The sequence below is a fragment of the Haemaphysalis longicornis genome, unplaced genomic scaffold (genome assembly GCF_048455015.1).
Source record: "Haemaphysalis longicornis isolate Haplotype H1 unplaced genomic scaffold, Haemaphysalis longicornis Haplotype H1 scaffold_4, whole genome shotgun sequence".
Classification (NCBI taxonomy): Eukaryota; Metazoa; Arthropoda; class Arachnida; order Ixodida; family Ixodidae; genus Haemaphysalis; species Haemaphysalis longicornis.
In genome coordinates this window covers 120,090,369-120,113,985 of record NW_027526361.1, presented here as the reverse complement: position 1 = coordinate 120,113,985, position 23,617 = coordinate 120,090,369, and positions in this window count along the sequence as shown.

The window sequence follows — 23,617 nt, the reverse complement described above, 5'->3', positions numbered from 1 at the left end:
TATGCTCGAACAACTGCATACTCATGGGAACTGTTATCTCAGTAGGTGTGATGACTACCACTCCCAGTATTATAACACAGGACATGGGCTGCTACAAGGAGGTGTGTGGTTTCTGAAAACGTCGAACGGATGGCGCACGGGCTAGTTTATTCATGGCCGGTTGCGTGAGTAGGCCCACAGATTTCACCGCACATGAAAGCGTGTCTGGGGGACACAAAATTACTGAACTCATCCGCCAGATTTAGTGAAATAAACCCATGCAGCGCTTAGGGCTTCGGAGACATAGAAAGAATACTGCTAAAACTCCGCCAGCCCTTAGATACAGCCGTTAAGAAATCTCCGGGGACCCAGATTGAATACCGTTAAAATTGTACCAGCCCTTAGATACAACCGCTAAGAATTCTCTGGATACCCAGATGGAATACAATTAAAACTTTACCAGCACTTAGATACAACCCTTAAGAAGTCTCCGGAGACCCAGAATGAATACGGTTAAAACTCTACCAGCCCTTGGATACAACCGGTAAGAAATCTCTGGAGACCCAGATGGAATACGGTTAATACTTTACCAGCCCTTAGATAGAACCGTTGAGAAGTCTCCGGAGACCCAGAATGAATATGGTTAAAACTCTACCAGCCCTTAGATACAACCGGTAAGAAATCTCCGGAGACCCAGAATGAATATGGTTAAAACTCTACCAGCCCTTAGATACAACCGTTAAGAAGTCTCCAGAGACCCAGAATGAATATGGTTAAAACTCTACCAGCCCTTAGATACAACCGGTAAGAAATCTCTTGAGACCCAAATGGAATACGGTTAAAACTCTACCAGCCCTTAGATACAGCCGGTAAGAAATCTCCGGGGACCCAGAATGAATATGGTTAAAACTCTGCCAGCCCTTAGATACAGCCGTTAAGAAATCTCCGGGGACCCAGATTGAATACCGTTAAAACTGTACCAGCCCTTGGATACAACCGGTAAGAATTCTCTGGAGACCCAGATGGAATACAAATAAAACTTTACCAGCACTTAGATACAACCCTTAAGAAGTCTCCGGAGACCCAGAATGAATACGGTTAAAACTATACCATCCCTTGGATACAACCGGTAAGAAATCTCTGGAGACCCATATGGAATACGGTTAAAACTTTACCAGCCCTTAGATAGAACCGTTGAGAAGTCTCCGGAGACCCATAATGAATATGGTTAAAACTCTACCAGCCCTAACATACAACCGTTAAAGGGACACTGAAGTGAATTTGTCAAGCTCCCGTTTTTGCTTGGACTGCGTAGAATGGCTCAAATTAGCACACTTTTCATCGTTTATCCGGTTGACAAATCGATAATTATTTTACAAAGCGCGAAAGAAGAAAAACTACCATGCGTGGTTTGCGGCGGCCGCACCAACTAAATCTGTGACGTAAGGAGGAGCGGGCACCGTGATTGGACGATGCCCAAGGTGAGCAACCAAACAAGTTTCGGTTTCGGTTTCGGTTCTGTAAAACACAACTGGTGGCGTTGTTGGATGGGCATTCTCAATAACTCAGTAATCATCGTACCGCGCTTCTGCCATGTTGTCAGCTGTGAAAATGCATAAATATAAGCCTCCCAGGACGGCTTGGAATCGTAGCATTCACTAGCCGAGGCCTACGCAGTGCATGGACGCCCTCCGCGTACCCGCAGCCGCCCAATTGTCATGCGCTTTTCCCCCATATTTGGAGCTTGCCTCACTCATGCCTGTACCGTAAAAAGCGTGTTCGCACCAGGCCAAGGGTCTGTTCATTCTGGCCTGTGCCCACTGCCCGCAAGCAGTCGGTGCTTATGGGAACAGCACGCCAACGAGAACTCGCTAGCGCGCCAGTGCCAGCCTGCGCGCGTTCTGGAGGAGGAGGAGGAGTGAAACTTTATTTTTGATCAGATTAGAAGAGAGTTAGGGCCTGTGGCGCTCCGCACAGGTGCAGTCCCTATTCCGGGACCCCATTGGTCAAGGCCGCCACTCTCGCCCGTCGAACTAGAGCCCTTTGAGACTCCAGCCCCGAGCAATTGAGCAGGGCCGCCTCCCATGCCTCTCTGGTAGGGGAAAGGTTGGGGGATAACGCAGGGTTGCGCTGGCATGCCCACACCATGTGGAAGGTGTCGGACACCTCCCCACAGTGCAGACACCGCCCATCTGTTTTAGGATCGAAATGCTTTGCTACTGCAGGGCACATAAATGTGTTCGTCTGCAGGCGCCGCAGTATTCGCTCATCGGCCTTGCTCAGACCCTTTGCAGGGGCTGGGTAAAGCCGGCGGTTATCGCAGTAACGTTTTACGATTTCTCTAAACCGCAGAAGTGGCTTGCTAATCTCCGAGCCGGGAGAGCATGGTTGAGGCGCCCTGTGGGTAAGCGCTCGGGCAGCCGCGTGCGCGGCCTCGTTACCTCTCAGACCCTGATGCCCCGGAGACTGAACTAGTTCGTGGAGCCATGAACGTTGCGGCCCAAAATAAAAGGTGAACTCAATGTAGAAAACATCGGCAGAAAACGAAAAAATTAACTTACAAAAAAAAAAGCACGTACCCGCGGGGACTCGAACTCGTGACTGCAAAACACTTGCGACAACACACCTTGCGCCCCAGACCACTAGGCCACGAGACCGGCTCAGCCGACCTTGGTTATATAAGGTATATATTATACAACACGTTTACACTTTTATTTAGTTTCGGCATTTCAAGCAGCTTAGGTGACTATTTGTTGTATTGCGCTCGTGCAGCAAGCGTACCCCTTGTTTCCACAATACCTCACGTCTAGCAACTGCATTTCGTAGACGGAAAAGCGTTCGCAGATGCGTAGTCGTGCTGCTGACCGCTGTGGTTCTTCGCCCAGCGCAAAAAATTGCTTCCCGCACCCTAGTTTTACGCTGTACGGTAAAAATATCAGTTGATTTTATTTCCTTAGTACCTATATTGACTTCGCTGATTCTTCTCCCGCCTTCAAGAGGCCTTATATTTTCCTACTGGCGTACCAGTCAGCGAAGCGTCGCATGTGCGCTTGTGCAGCGCTTGTGTGAAGCGACCTTGACTTGGAGCTAGATACATTGTACAAACTAACCAAGTAAAGAAAGGCACATTCTTCCATTCACAAACGTGTCCTGGCTTCGTTTCAACTGAGCGAAGGAATTGCGACGACCCGTCGGCGGCCGGCGGACGAAACGCTGGGCCGACTGACTCTGTCTGAAGGCCGGGGAGCCGTGCAGTAGCGCAGCCAATTGCGAGCTCGGCACCTCCTGACGTCACACGAAAACGCCACAGAAAATGGGCGAGCGTAAAGAGAGGAGGACAGCATTTTCGAATTAATTTTTCTACTAAATAAAATCGCGTAAACGCGCCCAGAGTGGTCGAAACATGGCCTGGGGACTCCGGGCTACAATTTGCGCTAGTAATCCCGCAATGTTTACATATCACTTCAGTGTCCCTTTAAGAAGTCTCCAGAGACTCAGAATGAATATGGTTAAAACTCTACCAGCCCTTAGATACAACCGGTAAGAAGTCTCCAGAGACCCAGAATGAATATGGTTAAAACTCTACCAGCTCTTAGATACAACCGGTAAGAAATATCTGGAGACCCAGAATGAATATGGTTAAAACTCTACCAGCCCTTAGATACAACCGGTAAGAAATCTCCGGAGACCCAGAATGAATATGGTTAAAACTCTACCAGCCCTTAGATACAACCGTTAAGAAGTTTCCAGAGACCCACAATGAATATGGTTAAAACTCTACCAGCCCTTAGATACAACCGTTAAGAAGTTTCCAGAGACCCAGAATGAATATGGTTAAAACTCTACCAGCCCTTAGATACAACCGGTAAGAAAAATCTTGAGACCCAAATGGAATACGGTTAAAACTTTACCAGCCCTGAGATACAATCGTTAAGAAGTCTCCTGGGGCCCCGAATGAATACGGTTAAAACTCTACCAGCCCTTAGATACAACCGGTAAAAAATCTCTTGAGACCCAAATGGAATACGGTTAAAACTTTACCAGCCCTGAGATACAACCGGTAAGAAATCTCTGGAGACCAAGATGGAATACGGTTAAAACTTTACCAGCCCTTAGATACAACCGTTAAGAAGTCTCCAGAGACCCAGAATGAATACGGTTAAAACTCTACCAGCCCTTAAATACGGCTGGTAAAAACTTTATTTATTTATTTATTGATAATGTAGCCCTCACTTGAGGGTCATTACAATAAAAAAATACAATAATATAGGAATAATAGGAATAAATAGGAATAATAGGAATACAATAGGAATAAAAAAAAACAATAAAAAACAAAAAAAAATTTTTGGAGACCCACCGTGAATACGGTTAAAACTCTACCAGCCCTGCGTAACGAAGGTGAACCAAAATCTCGCTACGCATATCATGCGCACTGTAAAAATGATTTGCATTGCCGAAGCCACAAATCCCGATAACTACTTTTATTGAAGTAGGACTTTACTTTTGGCAACTACAGGACACAGTTAAATATAAGGATCAGTACGAAGATAGTTTTGGACGTTAAGTCACCAATCCAATAATACCTGCGGGATAATGAAAACTTTCACAGACTGAAAATATTACTCAAATTTTGAATCTTGTGAGCGATGCCGGATACTAATTTCCTTCAAGTTTTTGTCATGAGAGCACCCAAAGCGGACAGAATATTAACCTTCGGTTAGATTACCGTTACAAGAGTAAAAATTACCAATCGATATTAGGTCTGAATATCACATACCGTATGCACCAGTTCATCAGTCGTGTCGGCTTTAAATGTTTCTACGTGTTTTAACCAGTGTTACTACGAGATTAAAAATGATTTTAATAGCGTAGTAGCAAAAGGTTGAAACTTTTTTAGCGTTTATCGGCAGTGTAGCATGGTCCCCTTTGCACTGTTATTCAAGGGCAGTGGCGGCCGTCGCGTGAGCGAACCACTTTGGAGGGCGTGGCTATCTTATCTAGTGACTCTAGTAGCGCGTATCGTCCCTAGATAAGATACAGAGTACCGTCACAGGTAGCCACCATAGTCACAGGCACGCAAGTGAGCAACGGCGTTCATTTTGATGTTTATCAGTGTTGCCAGATTGGTGCTTTTGCGGCCTGACCGCTAACTTTGACTACGTCATTTGTAAACAACACTGCCGAAGACGCAGCAAAACGCCATCTTTGGACACATTTCTCCATCTGAAATGCTGCTGCACGCATTATCTTCGATTCGTGTTCGGAACGATGGCAGTGGGGCGCAGCCGCAGAGCTGGGAGGGCAAGCTAAGTTTACCAGAGCTGGACGACTAATACGCATAAACAACAAAACGGTAGCGCCTGATGCCACTGTATAATGTTTCTGAGTATCGGCACTCTCTTCTGCTATCGTTCTGTGCCGCCGCCATGATCATTGGTCAGTTCGAATCACCTGACAGTTGTTTACAATAAGACGGTTCATGGGCGCCACCATTTTGTTGCTTATGTGTTTTAGGGAGTCCTCCCTGCTCTGCGGCTGCGCGCGACTGCCGTCGTTACGAACGCGAATCAAAGATAACGCGCTTCGCAGCATTTCATCTGCAGAAGTGTGTGCGAAGATGTCGTGTACCTGCGTCTCCGGCAGTGTTGTTTACAAATGACCTCGTCAAAGTTAGCCGCGAGGCCGCAGAAGCGGCAATCTGGCAACACTGATAAGCACCAATATGGCCGCCGTTGCTCACACGCGTGCCTCAGTGACTGTACTCTGTATCTTATCTAGTGACGCTAGTAGCGCCCATGAACCGTGTTATTGTAAACAAATGTCACGTGATGCGAACAGACCAGCGATCACAGCGGCGGTACGGAACAATAGGAGAAAAGAGTGCCGATACTCTGAAACCTTATCTAGTGACACTAGGCGCGGCTGCACATTCCTCGCGCCACTCGGCCTGACCAGCCGCTTGGCGCGCCTGCGCCATGCGCCATGAGCCAACTTGCACGTCATTCCCCGTGCCGACGGCTGTTTTAGGCCCTTACAAAACTAGATTACCAGTAGTTCGGGAAAAAAAAAAGAAACTCTGTTTTCGTGCTATTAACCAAAATTCAGGAAGTTATGTTTCAACGTTTCTGAAAAATTATTCAGAAGGAAAGTTAAACAAATATTGCTCTTTGCCAATGTGTGGTTTCTCGAACAGCTGATACTTTTTCTGAGTGTTTCTTTTCTTGTTGCGCACAACTGCGCGGGCAGATTGATGAGAATTTTTTCCGTGTTGCTTTTATTACAGCGCATTCCTAATGAGGAGATACGCTGCCCCTGGTGCTGATTGTAAAATGGGGAGGGATGTTCGACATGCCTAGTTTTTTCCCTAGTTATATGTCTTGCATGAGTTGGTAGCTGAGTGCATTTCCTTTCCTGTGTCGAACTTTGCATAAGTTTGTGCATATGTATATGCACATGTAGACAAATATTCATTTTTTTCTGTTTTTTTTTATCGATGACTCAGACTTCTTTGCAAACATTTGTGTTGTAATCCTCTGTTGCTCACCTCATTTCCCGTAGTATCTTTCTGTCTGCTTTATCTTTTTTACTTATTCCCCCGTTGGTGATAGCGATTGATCTGTTTTATTGCATACATAGGTGTACTGTGATATAAATTCTGTGAAATATTTGCGGATGTTGCAACGCAGCTGGCACCGTGTGTAGGGGACTGTGGACCTCTTTGAGGCCGTCGGTGCCGTTAGTCCCAGTCTCCTCTCGCGTAGACGAGAAATAGAGGTTTTTCAATTCAAATCCAATAAGTACGTCTAGAAAAGCTGTACGATTGCGCGGAGGCGTCGGTGGTGGGGATTGTGCCCGTTAACCTGCGACATCTAGAAGCATTTAGCTTCTAACCACTGCAAGTTGCGGGTACCTGAGAGCGTAATCCTTGCAAAGTGTAGATGCCGTACCTTAGGCGCGCGTTGAAGGTTGCACCAGTTCACACTACTAATCCTCCAGCTCGTGCGGCTAAAAATGCAAACACAAAGCACGACGCGCAGGTCGACTCCGACCGGTCCCCGAAGCGCCCTTGGTTCCCATTCCCGGGAATATTACCGCGCGCGCTGGAGATTGAGATTGAATAAGTGCATTGAATGCACGGCCGGGCTTCGCCCCGTCGGCCCCGTTTTCTATGGAGCCAACGCAGGCCGCCGCGATTGGAACGAACGCGCCTATTCACGTGCTCTGATGGAAATGCACATTCAATGCTTCACGGATGCTCCCCGCTGACATCTAAAGCGAAAGCGCGGCGTTCTCTTCAAAGAAGGATGGGCTAGCAAAAGAAATGGGTGTTTCGTATAACGAGGAAGCGGGCATACCTGAAGTTAAGCCTAATGATGTTGAAGTCGTCTTTCGCGCTTTGAATTGAAGAGCATTATTCAAACGTCCCCCCTTTCTCATTCCAATGCGCGTGGAGCGTCTAATTAAAATAGGCAAAGAGCCCGGGAACATTAATAAGCACTTGGGAGATGATAGTAGGCCATTCGACTGTGAAGAGGAGATGAGGCGAGCGCACGTTGTGATAAAAACAAGTGAGATTTATTTATAATATTTGTTATCTTTTTGTTTTTACAAAGGAATGCGTTACATGTGCGACTGAAATAAACATTTTGCCCATTCGTATTGAAATTACCAATTGTAAATACCGTAATTTTCTCAGGATGTGCGAAGAAGGTTTTTATGGCAAGTTCATGTGAAGGCGTAAGCTGTTTTTTTTGCGTAATTAGCGTAAAATTTTCGATTCGGGTAGAAATTAAGGGCACCCGTTTTTTCCATCAAAATGATGTTTTACAAAGCGCACGAGGGTTTTTGGAATCGATATTTTGTAGTAATATTTCTTGTAGCCGATTACAGCTCGCGGAGACCACCGAGTTGCAGATAACAGTCACAAATGAATATTGCGTTTGCGTCTCGTGGGTACTGCAGTCACGAATACAGCAGCAGCATAGAGTACAGCAGCCGCCTCTCAAGATTATTTCCGCTTGTAGTAAACACCTTTCTAGCTGAGAACCTCCTTGATCCCAACCGGCCACCTTGTTAAGAGGATTACCTCTAAAAATAAGCACGTCCTCTTTCTTGAAGTAAGCATGTGTTGGTTCATCAGTGTAGGGCGCAAGAATGAACCAGCCTGCCTTAGTGCTCCCTTTTTGACGACCTTTTAATGTGAGACGGGACTCTTGCTTCAAGCAGTTGCACTAACATTTACAGGTAAACAGTGGTACAGCTAAATAAATCGGTTTCACGTCGTTGAAACATATAAAACATACCATGAAACCAAGGTGCCTCAGGAGTATATAAGACTCCTGCTTAAAGGAGCCATGAAGAGAAAACACAAGTTTGGTTCATTCAAAAGATTGTCTCGTTAGAATCATACTGACACCACTTTTAACGTAAACTTCGCTCAAATAAGCTACATAATTAGGAAAAACGGGAATGGTCATGCGACCCACCATCTCATTTCCCGCAATAGAACCTATGTCGTCACATGAGCTAAGCTCTGCGATTGGCGGAGGCTGGCAGAAGCAGACGCAAATTAGGTAGAACTTACAAACTAGACGAACGAGCGATTTGCGCTTAAATTTAGGGCACATACTTTACAAAGCAATAAGAATGATGAGACAAACAGTGGAAGTTACGAAAGCACATGTAAACATAGAAGTACTGATGCGTTCTGCTGTTCGTACTGCGCACAGCATGCTTGGTTTCGCTGCACAGCACTACGGGGCTTGGGGTTGTCTCAGACGACACTGGCCGATTGACGCAAGCAACGGTGTCTTACGTGACCTCATTTGTCGAGCGAGCACTGTTTCAGGGAACGAATATTTTCTCCCAGAACAAAAACAAGCCAGGTTTAAATGCGGGCAAAAACAAACCAAACGCTTGCCACGGTATGGTGGCGCCATCTAGGTTACGGAACGTAAAGAAACGCGGGAACAAACCAACACCGCTGTACAGGGTGGAGACAACCTTTGAACGGTCCTGTGCCGCCGCAATTGGGCCAACGGGCTCAACGCGTTATTCTTTTCGTTTCCCACGAGACCTAGCAACGCGAAACAGACAATATGATTCAAACTTTTTCAGTAAACCGCGTTGCGGCGATAATTTTAGCGCGGTTTTGACACAATGACTTGCTGCGGCGGTGAGCGAGCAACTGAAAATGGCGGCGCCAGCGTATACGTGTCTCTACCCTGTACGGCGGATGCGTGAATGAAGGTTCTCTAGGCTGCAGAGCGGTCGGTTTCAGTGATGTCACTTGGGACCACGAAAACGCACGATTGAGCGGGAAAATCAAAATTTTAACCTAAATTGTTTAATTTATCAGTGAATAAAGCACCGTTTGTATCCGGACAAGCGCTGGGGGCACTATAAAACACGAAATCTTTCGAATAAAACCAACTTGCATTTTCTCTTCATGGCTCCTTTAAAGGATTTACGTTTGCTTGGCCGATGCCGTCACCTTTGACAGTGTAGTTGCGTGCGTCGCCTCATTGCTCAGACGCGCAGAAAACGGGCTTTTTTTGAGGAGTTGCATGACCTTTTCCTCGTTGGCGCCAATAAAAAAATGCAGAACTATCAATACACCGAAATTCAGCTCGCTGGATTATATTATAAGCGCCGGTCTAGTAGGCGGGCGTGGAGCACATTGATAGCCACGGGACGACTGCGCGGCCGATGGTGGCGCTGCCTCTGCGGAGCAGTGCGCCCTCTTCAGGTGTCGAACGCTTCCTATAGGCTACCATATTTTAACAGCAGAGTCGTTTAGGCTTCTAGTTCCGCCGTCGAGCGTTACCGGAAAACACAGTTCGAGGGCACGTGAGCGTGTGCCTCGTGAGGAGCTCCCGGCGTCGTCCAGGCTTGCGTGTAGGCTTGGGCCACGTGAGAAGCTCGAAAAAAAAATCAAAGAAAAATACAGAGCGCACGTGAGTGTGCGCCTCTTGAGGAGCGCCCGGCGTCGGCCAGCTCGGCCTTCGAAAACACACTGCCCAGCGTTCATGGCGTGATCTCTTGCGTGCTGTTCTCCTCGCCAGTTTACGTGTGTTCATGGCTGAAGAGGGGAGCACAGATGCCGAGATCGCGAAGCTGGTTGCCGCGGCTTCTAGCGCGTGATAACGCGGTCGAGAGATGTGAAAGCTTGCGGACAAAACGATGCGGGCCTGCCAGTCATGAAGAACTTTCAGCGACAAGTTCGGAAATCCACGTGAGGTGCAAAAGCGGGGTTTCCGACGGAGGGAGAGGGGCCGCCAGCTCAGCCTTGCACCCCTAGTACAAGCTGCGCCAATTAAAAAAAAAAACTATACAGTCACCGGTCGGAATTGAGGTCCATAGATGTCACAATGGCTTAGCGCTATGGAAGTCGTCGGTAGCTTTGATACTAAACATGTGAACACCAAACCTTAGCAGAGACGTGTAAGCAATGCACGTTGCACTTTAAGGAGATTAAATTCCAGAACGACGTCACTGCTCGCCAAAAATTAAATTTTCTACAGCGCGGCGTGCGGAAATACAATGTGCGTAATGCCACTCGAGGAGTCCCGCCGTGTGGTACATTTCCGTCGCGCCGCTTTTAAAACCTCAGCAGTCGCCGGAAGCAATATCGTTTTAACAGCCAACTTCTGAGAAATGACAATTTCATAATCGGCGCTGTTAGAACTGCAAAATAGAACAATCAGAACAAATGGTTGCTAAAATACTGTTACAGTTCATTCCTATGCAGCTGAAGACAAGCATACCGCCATGAATGCTTGCAAACGTGAATATTTTGAGAGCATAAAAAGTTTCGTCATTTGTGCTATCTGAGAAACACCTTCACATGCAGTATAATCAAAAGCAGCTTTCCTTTTCATAATGGCTACGGCATTCTCCGGACGTGCCTAAACTTGTGGGTGTCGTGGGAAAGAAGTACCGTTGTAATAACTCAGCGGCTAAAGCGACTGCAACCAAAATAAATTCACCATCTTTTACGGCGGTTGCTATTCACGTTTTCAGCCAATGGGAATGCAAGGCTCGTTCTCACATGTGCAGGCTTAGACGGCGCTCCTGTTCCTATAGCCGCCACTCCAAACTGGTGACTCGCTCTCTTACTCCCACGCACACAAAAGGATGCGCCCAGTGACATCTCGTTATGGACATAGACAATGTCGACAGGAGTCGCGGTGGATTTTATTCTTCGTGTCACAGCTTCGACGCACGTAGCCAAGCCAAGCATTGGCAATCGGATTTGCTCGTTTCTTCAAGGAGAGACTCATAGAGACCCTGGGACAATAAGCACACATCGTAGCTATTTCCGAAGGATGGTCGGCCGACCACGAAGTCCTACACAAACATCTTACAAACTACGATTGTCCCCGCGACATTGAAGAGACAACAAACAAGGCAGAACCCGAGCACCTTCCGCTGGCCATGGGGGCTTCTATGGGCGGGTTGATACATGTTACCAGCTCGACGATTCTATCCCAACACAGCAGGATCGACTGGAGAACACGCCAGATAAAGGAACACCGAGTGCAAGCCGACCGTAATAAAGGGAGCCACCGAGAGCAATAGCGAGAGGGAGAGAGAGAGAGAAAAAAATGGCCGCGTATCTGCTCCTTTCGTTGCAAATGTCGTTAAAAGACGATAGTCTTTATCGACTTTTGCCAACTAAATGCCTCCCTTCGCTTTCCCGCTCACCTCTCATGTTGTTCCTTCTGCGTCGCGCTCCTCCCAAGGTAAAGACGCCAACGGTTTGCTTAAATCATTTTAAATTTCCCGCATTCCACTGCTCCAAACCGGGTGTCTCGATGCCGACGCTGCCGTACGGCGAAGACGCGTGTGAATCGAGGCGCCCTACTTCAACGTTTATAGAACCGCGTTTCCCTAGTCCACGTGCGTTCTAAGCAGAACGTGGAACCTATCTAGTGGAACCTTTCGTAACTCTTGCCACTTGATTTCTTCAAATGCCACCAGAAGCTATATGGCGCGGGCAACAGCAGGCGACGGCGGAGTGACATTTTTTTCTTCAGTTGATGACGTATTTAATCTCGCCAAAATGAAACATGTACGATTTTTTATAAAGGAACGCTGCAAATATCACTTCTGTATTAATTTGTTGTGTTATATATGCCTAATGTCTTGTTGTTTTTCAACAATATTGAAAAGTATGAACATTACACCGGACTTAGACGGGCACATTTAGCTGTGACTATATAAGACTATTGCGCAGGCATTGTTTTACTTTGACCGGGTGGCTGAATCGAGTCACAGACATACAGACAGACCAAAATTTCTGGGTTTAAGTAGCCCAAGAAAGACTTTTAATCGATGTGGCATTACCGGTACCTGTTTATCGTTCGTTATACTGTGCAGGAACGGGGAAAGATGTGTTAAGAAGAGTTAAGCAAATGCCTGTCAAGCCAACAGTCAAAAGTTTCTTCTTTCAATTACATACCGGAACACTACCCGTCAGTCATTGGCTGCGGGAAAAAAGGAATACTTGTAGCTGGGTCAGTGAATTGTCGACATTGCGGTAAACTGGAAACTATAGAACACATTTTCTTGGACTGTTCTGACGCAGTGTTCCACTGGGACATTCTCCAGCGGACACTAAAGAAAGAACTGCCGGTATCCCCGTATGGAATACGTTTCCTTCCAACGCGTAATGATGGAGGCATGCCACTTGACATGTTTATGGCCTTGAGCCTGCACAGTCTCTGGAAACCTCGTATGGCCGTGAGACACGCAGACCCGGATGCACGACCGGCAAGGGAATACTTTATCGAAAGCATTGCTTATATCAGAGATGTAATGAAAATGCAAGACGAGAAACCTGATTGGGCTAACATATTGAATGAACTAGTTAACCTGAAACGCTTTTAACACGCGCCACCCGTAGCAGCGGGAAGGGTTTTATCATTATGTTGTGACAGACATGTGTCATTCTTTGAAGGGTTTTTTTTTTACCATTATGCTGTGTGGAGGCATGTGTCATTGTTTTGTTTTTTGTGCATTGTACCAAGCCGGTAATAAAGAAAAAAAAGAAAGACTATCGTCTTTATAAGAAAATACTTGTGCACCGTTGCTGTGCCGTCCCGTACGGGCGAGACCAAGTACACCGTAATCAATCTGCGGTAGGAGAGGCGTGGGACGAAATTGCTGTGGAAACAAGCGGCATCGGTCTTCACGTCGACGTTGTCGACAGCGCCCCTTTCGGATGCGTGGTCGTGCGTGAGGTCTTTCCTCAGCGCTTTACTGCCACACGGTGAAGCTCGCACCCGGTTGGAATTGCGTACTGTATATTTGTTTTCGCCGTCTTTCTGCGACTGGCTCTGTCCTGGCGATCGGAGGTTGCTATCCTGGGAAAATATTCAGCTGCACTGTATAGGGCTCCACGTGATGTTAACCGCTCAGACAGGAAATTGCGTTCCGCTGAGAAGAGCGCTGGTTCGCAGTGTGAGGCGGTGATTGGTAATGCTCAATTACGTGCGGTTCGGGCAATCCTGTTCTCCCGCGCTCTGGATGGGTTTCCCAACAGTCGCAGATGTTCCGCTCCTTTTCGCCGCAAACATTGGCGACTCTTGCACCAACGACGTGTGAAGGTGGATCGACATATCCCTTCCGGGATAGTGGGTAACAGAGCCCAGCTCGATAATGGTAGCGAGAAAAAAAAATCAAGTTCCACCCTGCGTGAAATATGCTAAAACAGCGGAGCTGTGGGTCTCCTGTGTCGGATTAATTGTAAACTGGCGCTCTGCCGGGAAGGACAGCGCCGTCGCCACGAATATTGTACGGTTCGCGCCAAGGAACGCTTCCTCCCCTATCGGGAGGGAGAGGAACTCGCCCTCTGCGCGACCACTGCGCCATCTATGGGTGATTCTGAGAGATTGCTCCTACCCCTGCCTGACGCAAAAGCTACAGCAGACGGACGAAAAGGTTCGACCTAAACAAGCTCCACGGTTAAAACGGCACTTGGTTCGTTTATACGCACCGACTCAGATTGTTCTCGTAGGCACTAGTGAGGGCACAAAATGTAGCTGCAGTGCGCTCTCCGGTATTCTTAGCCAGGCTCCTCAGCTGGAAGCTGAAATAGTCGGCTCTGTCAGCAGGTACCTGTTAAGTCGTCAACTGGTGCTTTGCGTAAACTAACATTTCCGGACTTAAGCGCGAGACACATGTACGACTGGTGCACGCGATTCGCATGCGACTGACCGTTCGACTGATCGTTAGGACCGGTTTTGGCGTCGTTCGCTTGTCGGAGGAGGCTCACGACGTGCGACTGGCAAGCCAGGTGCAGTCGTGCCATCGTTGCGATCGTCGTGCGGCCACAGCCAATGAGAGCCGGAAGATGTCCTCTTAGCTCTATGGTTTCATCGCCGAGAGTTCCTTTCAAAGCCCCGAGGAGGCGCCAGTAAAAATTTCATGTATTTTGTGGGGAGCCGCTCTCCGCCGCCGCCGACCCCTCTCCGCCTGGTAGGCACATGTTGCCAGCGGTACTATACCATGGACGAGCGGAATCATGGGTGCTAAATGTTCCCCACACCGCTCTACTGAACATACAGAAATGCAATGTATAACGTAATACCACTAGTCATTTTCACTTCAAGTTGATAAGTGTTTTCTTTTGCCTGCTCGGATTTTTCTTGCACATATCTAAATCGGCCTGAGTGCGCCTAAACAGGGAGGCAACCATGGAGCAAAAACAGTGGGCGGAGCGGCGCCGACGACGCATCGCACGCGCGCATCGGACAATTCACGCGTACGACTAGTCGTGGCGACAGTGCTTCCAACTCTAGGAAAATTTCCCTAGATCTAGGGGTTTTAGGTAGTCTTTAGGGAAATAGGGAAAATTTTCAATATCTCGGGAATTTTTTGCGTCTACGTGGTCTTATGCCTTCGGTCGTATAATGTTGCCGTTTAGTATAACTATAGGTACCATAATATAACTATGCAGTTCAGTTTCAATCGCGTGCTGCAGTCGTCCACATGTCTCGCGCTTTATCAATCATCGCTGCGGTCAGTAAACCAGGAACGTGGTTAGCGCCTAGCGTTAAACGAGCCATCTTGTCGCGATTAATGTTACACGCGATGTTGACACAAAACGGCACAATCAAGCTGCGAAAATACATTAGAGCGAGTATTTGCAGATATCAAGTCAATCACGGAAGGTTGGAGTGTGGGCTGTTCGTGCGCTCTGCTTTGCCGAAACGCTGGTAGCGTGATTTCCTAATCCTAACAAGCAAACAAGTTGCCTAACAAGCAAACTTAAGCAGTAGCATTGGAATCAGGTGGCCCTGATTGGGGGACTAACCCGGCTGCTTTCTGCATACTGCCTCGTTTTTAAGAGTGAAATAAAACACAATGTAAAGCTTCTTCTAAATTACTTTTCGGTTACAGATCCTCACTGTCGCTGGATCCACCTCTTCTGTTGCCATGATCCTGGCCTCTTAAGCTGAAATTCTTCAATGTTTTCTTCATCGAGAGTTACATTTTCGGCCATATCCTCATTTAAAACACTTAGGGGCTGCTTTGTATACGGCTCTCAAAAAGTGCGATCAATACTTACCACTATCCCTCCCTGTGCCAATTCAATAACTCGTGGCAACACGAAGGAAAAAAGTAAATGTTTACGTCTAAACGCCACTTATAAGACATGGAGATTCGCCGTGCGCTCCCGAGAACGTTTCCTGCACCAAGATCTCGCCTCAATCGATCAAGAACCCTGATCAGTGAGTCAGTACGGAAGACAGTTCGAAGGCGGCAACGCAAGTAGAACGATGTTTGTACTTCGACAAAGTTAAGGAGATGAACGAGTAACGGAAAAATAAGATGCGTGTACACGAATAATAAAAAAAAACGAAATCAAGCTGCCCTGGGAGGCAGGCCATTAAAATCATCAGGAAAACGAGGATCAGGTCCTAGTTCCGTTATGTGCTTGTTGTGGTTAACGGCCCCGAACGAGATTACAGGGAGGGCTGGAAAGTTTGCGGAACACCCCTTCATTAGTGGTAAGAAAGGCTGATGCGAGGTTAGTAGATTAAGGGTTGGTTGGGAGGTGATGTAGAACTTGCACGAGTGCCCGAATCTTTGGCATGCAGAGAGATACCCGGGAAAGTGTTCTGCAGACGGGAGCAAGATTTCCACTGGCTGGTGAGCATTCTTCACGCACAAGGTTTTCTTGTGTTGGGCGCGGTTCTTGGGAATGCCATGGAGTAATGTCGGTATATTTGGTATTTCTTCAGAAAAGCCTGAGTGCATCCAGAGAAAAGGAGAAAATATGCACCGGGAAGGAGTTAAAGAGGAAAACTTTAAAGCTGTGGAAAGTCTTGTTTCGAGCAATTTGAGTCCACGTGATCTCTGCGGTTATGACAATGCAAGAGGCAAACAGCAAACGTGGAGATCAATGCTTTGACTGCGTACTTTATTTTTGCATAAAGCATATGGAACGAAATGATGAATATTATTATGATGATGATTGCGCAGTTTAAAAAACCCAAGCTGACTTTGGTGAGGAGGCTAACCATTGTAGAGGTCTCCGGATTAATTTTGATCACCTTGGGATCTTTAAACTGCGCCGGAAACTCCAACAGACGGGAGTTGTTGCTTTTTACCTCCATCAGAAAACTCCCGTCTGCGGCCAGGAATAAAAACCACGTCTTTGGGCTCACAGGCACAAAGCAGCCGGAAGTGAGTCTGCAATAAACGTAATTAGATTTTCTTTCTGGACAGGACAGAACGACGTCTAATACAGACAAATTATATTTTTAAGACTGGAATTAGACCTAGCTGGACTGCTGTAATCCGGAATTATCACTTCATGTATCGTTGTGTCTGAGGCCCCGCGGGTGTGGGGCATCAGCGGTGGCATTATCCGCATTTGCGGGGATTTAAAATTATGAGAAACGACTTTTTTTCTTTTTTTTTCGCAGAAGTGGTGTCGGCATGCTTTTGGCCCACCCAGGAATGTTGTCCGAGTGATCCCGGCTTAATTGCTCGTGCCATGCCGTATGTGAAGTGGCAGATTTATGGGGACGATCTGGCTGTGTGCTGAGCAAACACTCAAAGAAAAAAAGGTATGGTGGTTTCTCCCTAAAAGGAATAGCTGCGATGTCCTGTATGTTTGTCTCCAACAAAAGCAACGTTTTTCAACCACAACGGGCGCCGGTAAACTTGCGCGCTTGGTGGGGGCTCTTTTTAGGGGCGAAGCCCTTTAGCGGCTGTGACAGTTGACGTATCCTGTCGTCGTCGTAGTCGTCGTCTCATGTAGTCACGGTACTAAAGCACTGGGGCATTCGTTTACGGCTCGCGCGAGAACGTAACCCGTACTAAAACAACACCGGGACACTCGTTTACGCCTCGCGCTAGAACGTAACGAGTACTAAAAGAACATCACATACTACTCGTTCACGCCTCGCGCTAGGACGCTTCGTAACGCGTACTAAAAAATAAAAAAACACCGGGACACTCCTTTACGCCTCGCGCTAGAGAGCTTCGTGCTTCAAAGACACGAGACAGCAAAACTTTATACCTGTACTCCCCAATGGTTTCACCTCCGTTCGCAAAAACGCCAAGGCGCCAGAATATACTTATACACTACATGCTTCGCCCCTCCCCAGGTTTCACGTTAGTGGAGATGGCCCGGCATTTTTTTCTTCTGATTGCGCATACCTCATCGCCCGCAAGCTTTACGTATAGTAAGCTCCCCCTAAAATGTTTGAACACGCTATACTACGACCGTGTTTGAATACTTCGAGGGGCATTTTTATGGGGTCAGGGTGTCGAGCGCACACTGTAAGAAAAAAAGGGTATCACTATCAAACCTGCAGGACTAACTCGTAAGGTCCCGTATCTATGCACGACAACGGGAACAAGATATTCGAGGAATATTCTTCTATCGCTCATTGCCTTTTACATAACCAATTTTCTCATTTACATTGACTCTCTGGGTTCCTGCCTCCCTTCAACGCTCCGCAACACTGTACCTTACTCGGTTCCTCTCATTTTTCTTAAGCATGCATTTTGCCGTTGCCGTATGAACTGGCTACATTACCAGGGTACCCTATAACATAATTTGGTTTCCGTTGTGGTCGGGATATACCGTGTGTTCGCAATTTACTCCGATATAGCGGGTGTCCGTCGAGCTGCGGTTGAACGATTTCAATCGGCGGATGGGCTTTAGTTTTTATTTCCGCTCATCCGGTCCTGGAAATCAAATCATACGCGAACTTCCGAAGCCTCCTTTTTGATTTCTTTCCCTTCTGTTGTGCTCTAAACTCACGGTTTGCGGGTGTTGGGTGTTTCATTTACGGGCCCCCTCTGAAAGTAAAATAGATCTGTTAAGATGCTAAAATTAAAACGCTATATATATGTCCTATCACTATACAGCTTACTTCAGTTCAGACTCTTGCTTAGTCCCCTACTAAAGGGCGTCACTCACACAACTAGGTCTGCGTACATGAGTGTACATGACGCTGCCCGTACCAAAGAATAGATCCTTGATCGCCCACTTCTTTTAATCAAAGTTATCATGAGGGTGTCGCCGACGCATCTCAGCAAGGTCGCCGCTTCCCTTCACATTACCCTTGGAGTCACGGTCGTTATCCTCCCACTACCATGTACATTTAAAGTTGATCTTAATAGAGATTCACACATCCTGTACGTACTGTGTACTTGATGTCGAAGTTGATAGCTCCTGTGGCACAAGGCGGCCCTGTTTTCAGCACCTGCGCGTGGTGATGACGGCTTGACCCATCTATTTCAAATACCAAGCCTTGTCGTCGGCCTGAAAAGCACCAACGGCCGCCTTTGACTACCACCTACACCCTTCCTCCCGTATACGCGTTGAGGAAGCGACGATTGGGCGAAAGGTGACAAAAGACGCCGCAAACACTACTGCAATGGCGACCTTGCCTTGCTATTTCCTCCGAGATCAACTCTGGGCCGTCCAGCTGGCCGAGGACGCTGCTAGAGCCCAAGGGCTCACGGCCGACGACTAAGCAACACAGCTGGCAAACTGAATAAAGTTTAATAGATGCGACACTGAGAGCATCCCTTGTCGGCGGCCCTGTCCTTCCTGCGTGCGTCCGTCGTCGTCGTCGGCGTCCGCACTCTCCTCCGCTCACCCCCTCTCCTCTCCGATAGCGAACACTCTCTCGCGAGGGGCATTGGCTTGGCCTGGCTTGGCTTGAATTGGATTTGGATTGGATTGGATTAAAGTGGATTGTGTTAGATTGTGTTGCGTCATAGCCATGGCAGACGCACTGGCGCCGGCGCGTGCCCAGGTGAGAGCGAACACTCTATCTCAACATCTGCGGGTGTGCGGCCCAGCGCGCTCTCACTCCGCCGGTGGGCGACGCTGCGCGTGGTGCTGCGCATGTGCAGTACTCTCTCTTTCCGCGGTCTCCTCTCCTTCGGGCGCGCTGCGCATATAACCGGTGTGCCGCTCTCCGGCGGCCTTTCGGTCGACGGTTGCTCTCCGCTGCGCTTGAACCCCCCTCAGCGTCGCATCACACCAGGGTTCCCGCGAGGGGAGGTGTGCGTAATTTTCTCTCTCGCTTTTTCTCCGAGCGCGGTCTTGTCGGCATAGTTCCCAATTCATATGCATGTCGCTCAGAACGAAGGAGCACACCACTTCGAGTTTTACCGTCTGGACGTTTTCATGTTACGCACCTCGTTAGACGTGACTGACGTCACCGGGCTGCTGAGCGACCGCTTTACGACATCTCAGAACTGCGGATACGATACTTGACACCCATAATCAAAGGAAGGCATGCAAGCATTCTCACGAAGCGCACCAGGTCGGTTTCCGTACAATGAACTCTCGTGTCAGCACTTCGTTAATGTGATCGAGTAGTGCTTGCATACGCATGGTAAAATAAGCAAGGAAAGAGAACAGGCTGGCCTTAGCTCATGTTATGGCGAAACGTTCTGAGTGCAGATGCAAATATCCATGCCTCGTGACGTGCTTTTTGTTTTTTCAAGAACAGCAGGAGTGAAGCAACACTAACAGTGCGAATAGGGTAGCGGGCCTAGACACTGACTTAACTTTGCGCCTCAGCACAAACAAGCAGCAGAAGCTCAAGCAGCACGAACTCAAGCAGCACAAACTCGAACAGTAATTGTATATAGCTATTCGTTCATTGCTCTTAGTAATAAAGCAGCGCAACAGCAGAAAATACGCCAAGGCGACACGCTCTATACAGACGCGAAGTTGCGGCGACGCGGCTGTGACCTTTTATGCTGATTTCCGGCAGCAAGCGAGGGGTGTGGAATGCAACAGCGCAAATTGAATGGGAACGTACAAGGAACAAGTGAAAAAGTGGATGGGACGTGCTCTTTCTTTTCCTTGCGTGCGCTTTCCTTTGGCACTGTCGTCCGGTTGTGTACGTGCCTTTTCGCCAGGGGTTCACTTCTGCGACAAGAACGACGTTGGGCAATGCCTCGACCGCGTGCTATATTTATCATCATCATTTATTTCCTCCTTAAAGGCCCATTTCAGGGTAATAAACAAGGGGGGGGGCAAGATCAGCAAGGAAGTTCATAAAAATGGTTGTAAAACACACATGATTGACACATAAAAGCACAAAAGGCACATTTTACATTTTAGGCGGCATTGACACATAAAAATACAAAGGGCAAATTTCCATTTGTTAAGCGGTAATTACTATACAAAGAAGGTTTGAAGATAAGAATTGCAGCGAATTAGGTACATAGTGTTGGTTCTATAAGCGATTGCACAAAGAAGAAAAGAGAATAAGTCTGATTAAGTGCGGAACAAAATGGGTAATTGCTGCCGGAATTTCTGTGAATCGCGCTCATTTACAATTGCATCGGGTAGGGCATTCTAAGCCTACCCGATCTCGTTTTCTGCTTCACTTACGTAAAACAAAATCGGCGTGGTTAATAGTCTAGTTCTGTGAAACGAGCCTTGTGCCGAGAGACGGAATTCGAAGCACTTAGCATGAAAGAGGATGGTGAAACTTGGCCGAAAAGAGCTTGTAGCAAGTGTTCGAATAATTATTCGGTCATCTGGCCCTTAGCTTCGCTATTTTTACGGCAACTAAACTCCTAAGCTGTGGACCTGACCTCCCTTGTGCTTCGCGTTGCCGACTTCGGACGAAGCACGGCAGACGAGGTTCGCTCTCAAGCTGGTTCCCGTGTGGCCAATCGTGCAAATATAATAGCGGACGCCGACGAGCGGAATTTTCTGAACTGGAAAAGCAATCACGAATCAGTTTAATTGTGGAAGAGGAATTTATGCAAAGCACATTGAAAGTTGAGAACAGTGATGCACTTGACAATCACTTCTAGCACATGCTCGGCAAGGTCGAGTTGGCGTCGTTTTGCGGGAATTTTCTGTTGGTGATATCTGTAGTAACCGTCGGCGTTGCCAGAAATATTTTTGGAGGGGAAGTGGGGTGTCACACGCTGGCCATAAAAAAAATTAAAAGAAAGTGAGCTTGCACCCAAGCAATATGTTCGCCCCGGTTACGCCCTCGGTAGTCACCCTGAAAGCACCGAGTGTACCAGAGCTTAAAAGCGATTGTATTCACATCTGTTTGTGCTGGCCCTGAAGCTTCAAGACTTCGCTGTGGGGATCTATCTTTGGCCATGTTACCGTGTTTCATAATAAATCAATGAACAGATGCTGTATTAATAACGATTTTCGTTTTTCACTCCTGATGTACAGATTTACGCGGTTCTTCTCTTTACCTTCGTCTCACTAACATCAGGGGTGTGTGCTTATGATTTTGCTTTTCCGACTTATCATTTTACTCTGCACATAGTGTAGACCAACTTGTACTTACAGCGTTGCTTGCATGTAGTTTTTTTTATTTCAAGAGCGATGTAGTGACTCAGCTACTTTCTGCGAAAAGATGTGAAGGACCTTTTGTAGATTGTTCTAGAGTTAGTGACGAGCACGACCGGTTTTCATGAGTAACTACATTCAACCACTTTTTCGGGCAGGAACGCGTAGAAAAGACTTTACGCATCCTCGTCTCTAGCCACGCGTGAGTTTGTGACTGTCACAGGAGAGATATTTTAGAAGACATTAACACATTGGGTGACTGTGAGATTTACGACATGGTGAAGGGTGAACTTGGCAATATCCAACAAAGTGATAATGAAACAGAAAACCGAGAAGCATTTCTTTTTAGGAGATAATATTCCTTTCAGTTTTCCAAACAGGGGAACCACCGTCGCGTTGAGTGGAATGTATACGATTTCTGCTTGTCCGGACTGGATACTCGTTGTTTAAACTAAATTCTCTTGTATATGGGAGCGGTTCTTTCAAACTAAATTCTCTTATATATGGGAGCTGTTCTTGCAAGTCGACGCCTTCGTCCTTTCAAGCGCTTCCGTGGATGCCTTTCGGCGTCATCGGTTCAATAAAGCGCGGGAACATTACTGACAGCAACGTAGAGAGCCAGCCATTGCCAGAATGCAACGCCGATGTAATAAAAAAATACACAACCGGCTACAGCAAAATTTGCTTATTTCCAAACTAAACCAGAATATAACTCTGTAAGTAATGTGAAAGTAAGGCTATGTTCAAACTAACGACGCAAAAGCCATATCGTGATCTACTGGCACAAAAAACGGCATGTCACGCAGGTCGGTTGGCTGAGACGTGAAATGACTTCATTCTTTAAGAGAGAGAGAGAGAAAACATCTTTATTTGTCCTGCAACTTGTACGCTGCCTTACGTCGTGTCGGACTGCCGCTCGCTGTCAGTCACCTACTCATGCAACGCCTCCGGTGGAGACAGCACTTTCGGGGCGCTGACGTTTGAGGGCGTCCAACACCTTCTGGACGGCCATATGTTGCGTTTCGTAGTCCTTGCTCATAGCCGCACTTGTTAGGTGCGGCGGGAACGTCTCGGCTGTACTAGCTTCACTTGGATGTACTCTGCAGTCCCACAGGATATGGGCTGCCGTGGCCCTATCCTTCTTGCACAGCACACACACATCATTCGGGAATACCTCTGGGCTAATGACTCCGGTGTTAGCTAAACACATTCATTCTTTAAAGTTATTACGACAGTTGCGGTAACAGTGTGAACCTGGCCTGACACGTTACTTTCGAGTCCCTTAGTAACGAGTAGAGCATTTATTTACCCTTTTGGTGGTTAACGAGCGAGTGTTCTTTATACTTTTTAAAGCAACATGCTTGTACAGGGTGATCAAAGCTAAGTAAACAGTCTCTTTTTTAATATGAGTTTTGATCTACGTGAAGTCCGCCTCTACACTGAGGTTATGCCCCAAGGGGAACACAGAATGAACTGGTAATAATTGATGTCGCTGGCCTAATTAATCAAAATCTAATAATTAACTTTCACCTGGCTGCGCTAAGCAGGCGTGATTGCATTGAAAAGTTAGTCGGTATCGTGGTTCTACACTCTTTTCTTTGGCAGAATTCTTGTAGCGCATACGCACTCCGAGATACCGAACTGCGAAGTTTAATTGCCGTTCGCAAGATTACGCACGTAAGAGAGTGAGGACCGGCGCAAAGCTCCTCCCTTTTGTGACGTCCCTGCTGTGCACGGTGTTTAGTTTGACAACGGAGTGGAGGCATAGGCAAAAGTGACAACTTGCACCCTTTAAGTCTTGGCTTGCGTAATCATAAACTG